At 44.4% G+C, this 4,332-nt stretch overlaps 1 non-coding gene across 1 annotated transcript; it reads left to right on the forward strand.

The window, feature by feature from the left end:
• The first annotated feature begins 3,717 nt into the window (after positions 1–3,717).
• Positions 3,718–3,825, forward strand: LOC112704783 (small nucleolar RNA R71). Its single transcript, XR_003155390.1, has one exon. It is a non-coding gene; the product is annotated as a small nucleolar RNA R71 (small nucleolar RNA).
• The last annotated feature ends 507 nt before the right edge of the window (positions 3,826–4,332 follow it).

Genomic DNA, 4,332 nt, shown 5'->3' on the forward strand with positions numbered 1-4,332 from the left:
TCCAAAAAGATAAGGCTAAACACGCCCCAAGTCTATTAGGAATCAAGCAAGGAGACCGTGAAAGTTTTCGCAACTACATGAAAAGATTCAACAAAGCATGTTTGGACATAAAAAGTCTGCCAACTGAAGCAGCCATTATGGGTCTCATCAATGGCCTACGAGAGGGACCTTTTAGTCACTCTATATCAAAGAAACATCCCACATCTCTGAACAAGGTGCAAGAACGAGATGAGAAGTACATCAACATGGAGGAAAACTCTCGACTAGGAAAGATCTCAAAAACCGAACATTCCTACTCCTCCCGGGATAAGGATAAAGAGTCCAAGAAAAAAGAAGATCAACATGTAGAGAAGCCTAGAAAATACCACAATTACACCCCTTCGGGTGTCTCTTGTGGATGTCTACCGAGAAATATGCAACACTGAGAAGATCCCACCACTTCGCCGAATCCAAAACCAAAGAGCACTGACGAGGTCGGACGCGTTGAAGGTCCACCTCGCACCGAAGAGGTCGGACGCGTTGAAGGTCCACCTCGCACTGAAGAGGTCGGACGCGTTGAAGGTCCACCTCGCACCAAAGAGGTCAGACGCGTTGAAGGTCCACCTCACACCAAAGAGGTCGGACAAAGTTGAAGGTCCATCTCACACCAAAGTGGTAGGACAAGTTGAAGGTCCACCTCACACCAAAGAGGTCGGACAAGTCAAACATCTCACACCAAAGAGGTCAAACGAGTTGAACGTCCACCTCACACCCCTGAGAGACATGTTCATAGAGGATTCGCAGGAGGATGGATGTCTAAATCATCTCGCAAAGGACACCTCAAAGAGGTATATTAAGGAAGGGAGAGAGGTTTGAATAGGACAACGGGGTGCAAACAAGCCTTCCGAGATTTTGAAAATTCTTGGGGCAACCACCCATTCTTACCTGACCAAGGGAAAGTGAAAAGCTCATATTATACCTCGTAGTGGGAAGTCAGGCAATAGCCTCATCACTAGTTAAAGAAAACAAAAGTGGGCAACAACCCATCTACTTCATCATCAAGGCTCTACAAAGGGCCAAACTAAACTATCAAAAGATAGAAAAGTTTGCATACGCCTTCATACTCTCTTCTCGACAACTCCGCCCATATTTTCAAGCTCACACTATCAGAGATCGGACCAACCAGCCCATAGAAGGCATCCTACAGAAAACAGATGGTATGCGAAATTGTGATCTCTTCTTTTCACAACTCAAATAATCCTCGGTAATGAATCCAAAAACTTGGTGTTCAATACCATGGCATAAACACAACTTCGCACAACTAACCAGCAAGTATACTGGGTCGTCCAAGTAATAAACCTTACGCGAGTAAGGGTCGATCCCACAGAGATTGTTGGTATGAAACAAGCTATGGTCACCTTGTAAATATCAGTCAGGCAAACTCAAATGGATATGGGTGATATACGAATAAAACATAAAGATAAAGATAGAGATACTTATGTAATTCATTGGTGGGAATTTCAGATAAGCGTATGAAGATGCTGTCCCTTCCGTCTCTCTGCTTTCCTACTGTCTTCATCCATTCCTTCTTACTCCTTTCCATGGTAAGCTTAAGCAAGGGTTTCACCGTTGTCAGTGGCTACCTCCCATCTTCTCAGTGGAAATGTTCAACGCACCCTGTCACGGCACGGCTATCCATATGTCGGTTCTCGATCAGGCCGGAATAGAATCCAGTGATTCTTTTGCGTCTGTCACTAACGCCCCGCCCTCAAGAGTTTGAAGCACGTCACAGTCATTCAATCATTGAATCCTACTCAGAATACCACAGACAAGGTTAGACCTTTCGGATTCTCTTGAATGCCGCCATCAGTTCTAGCCTATACCACGAAGACTCTGATCTCACGGAATGGCTGGCTCGTTTGTCAGGCGAGCACTCGGTTGTCAGGCGAGCACTCGGTTTGTCAGGCGAGCACTCGTTTGTAGCATTGGGTTGCCTCCCAACAAGCGCTTCTTTAATGTCAGTAGCTTGACAGAGGACTCCCATGGAGCCTCACAGATACTCAGAGCAATGTTGGAACCTCCCAACACCAAACTTAGAGTTTAAATGTGGGGGTTCAACACCAAACTTAGAGTTTAGTTGTGGCCTCCCAACACCAAACTTAGAGTTTGACTGTGGGGGCTCTGTTTGGCTCTGTTTTGAGAGAAGCTCTTCATGCTTCCTCTCCATGGTGGCAGAGGGATATCCTTGGGCCTTAAACACCAAGGATTCTTCATTCACTTGAATGATCAATTCTCCTCTATCAACATCAATCACAGCCCTTGCTGTGGCTAGGAAGGGTCTGCCAAGGATGATGGATTCATCCATGCACTTCCCAGTCTCTAGGACTATGAAATCAGCAGGATGTAATGGTCTTCAACTTTTACCAGAACATCCTCTACAAGTCCATAGGCTTGTTTTCTTGAATTGTCTGCCATCTCTAGTGAGATTTTTGTAGCTTGCACCTCAAAGATCCCTAGCTTCTCCATTACAGAGAGAGGCATGAGGTTTACACTTGACCCTAAGTCACACAAGGCCTTCTTGAAGGTCATGGTGCCTATGGTACAAGGTATTGAAAACTTCCCAGGATCCTGTCTCTTTTGAGGCAGTTTCTGCCTAGACAAGTCATCCAGTTCTTTGGTGAGCAAAGGGGGTTCATCCTCCCAAGTCTCATTTCCAAATAACTTGTCATTTAGCTTCATGATTGCTCCAAGGTATTTAGCAACTTGCTCTTCAGTGACATACTCATCCTCTTCAGAGGAAGAATACTCATCAGAGCTCATGAATGGCAGAAGTAAATTCAATGGAATCTCTATGGTCTCATTTTGAGCCTCAGATTCCCATGGTTCCTCATTGGGGAACTCATTGGAGGCCAGTGGACGTCCATTGAGGCCTTCCTCAGTGGCGTTCACTGCCTCTCTTTCCTCTCCAAATTCGGCCATGTTGATGGCCTTGCACTCTCCTTTTGGATTTTCTTCTGTATTGCTTGGAAGAGTGCTAGGAGGGAGTTCAGTAATTCTCTTGCTCAGCTGACCCACTTGTGCCTCCAAATTTCTAATGGAGGACCTTGTTTCAGTCATGAAACTTTGAGTGGTTTTGATTAGATCAGAGACCATGGTTGCTAAGTCAGAGGTGTTCTGCTTAGAGCTCTCTGTCTGTTGCTGAGAAGATGATGGAAAAGGCTTGCTATTGCTAAACCTGTTTCTTCCACCATTATTATTATTGAAACCTTGTTGAGGTCTCTGCTGATCCTTCCATGAGAAATTTGGATGATTTCTCCATGAAGGATTATAGGTGTTTCCATAGGGTTCTCCCATGTAATTCACCTCTTCTATTGAAGGGTTCTCAGGATCATAAGCTTCTTCTTCAGATGAAGCTTCCTTAGTACTACCCGGTGCATTTTGCATTCCAGACAGACTTTGAGAAATCATATTGACTTGTTGAGTCAATATTTTGTTCTGAGCCAATATGGCATTCAGAGTGTCAATCTCAAGAACTCCTTTCTTCTGACTAGTCCCATTGTTCACAGGATTTCTTTCAGAAGTGTACATGAATTGGTTATTTGCAACCATTTCAATGAGCTCTTGAGCTTCAGTAGGCGTCTTCTTCAAATGAAGAGATCCTCCAGCAGAGCTATCCAAAGACATCTTGGACAGTTCAGACAGACCATCATAGAAAATACCTATGATGCTCCATTCAGAAAGCATATCAGAGGGACACTTTCTGATTAATTGTTTGTATCTTTCCCAAGCTTCATAGAGGGATTCTCCTTCCTTCTGTCTGAAGGTTTGGACTTCCACTCTAAGCTTACTCAATTTTTGAGGTGGAAAGAACTTTGCCAAGAAGGCATTGACTAGCTTTTCCCAAGAGTCCAGGCTTTCTTTAGGTTGTGAGTCCAACCATGTTCTAGCTCTGTCTCTTACAGCAAAAGGGAATAGCATAAGTCTGTAGACTTCAGGGTCAACCCCATTAGTCTTGACAGTGTCACAGATTTGCAAGAATTCAGCTAAAAACTGATGAGGATCTTCCAATGGAAGTCCATGGAACTTGCAATTCTGTTGCATTAGAGAAACTAATTGAGGCTTAAGCTCAAAGTTGTTTGCTCCAATGGCAGGGATAGAGATGCTTCTCCCATAGAAGTCAGGAGTAGGTGCAGTAAAGTCACCCAGCACCTTCCTTGCATTGTTGGCATTGTTGTTGTTTTCGGCTGCCATGGATTTTTCTTCTTTGGAGATTTCTGTTAGGTCCTCTACAGAGAGTTGTGCTTTGGCTTCTTTTAGCTTTCGCTTCAAGGTCCTTTCTGGTTCAGGGTCAGC

This window comes from Arachis hypogaea, chromosome 7 (assembly GCF_003086295.3).
Source record: "Arachis hypogaea cultivar Tifrunner chromosome 7, arahy.Tifrunner.gnm2.J5K5, whole genome shotgun sequence".
Taxonomy (NCBI): Eukaryota; Viridiplantae; Streptophyta; class Magnoliopsida; order Fabales; family Fabaceae; genus Arachis; species Arachis hypogaea.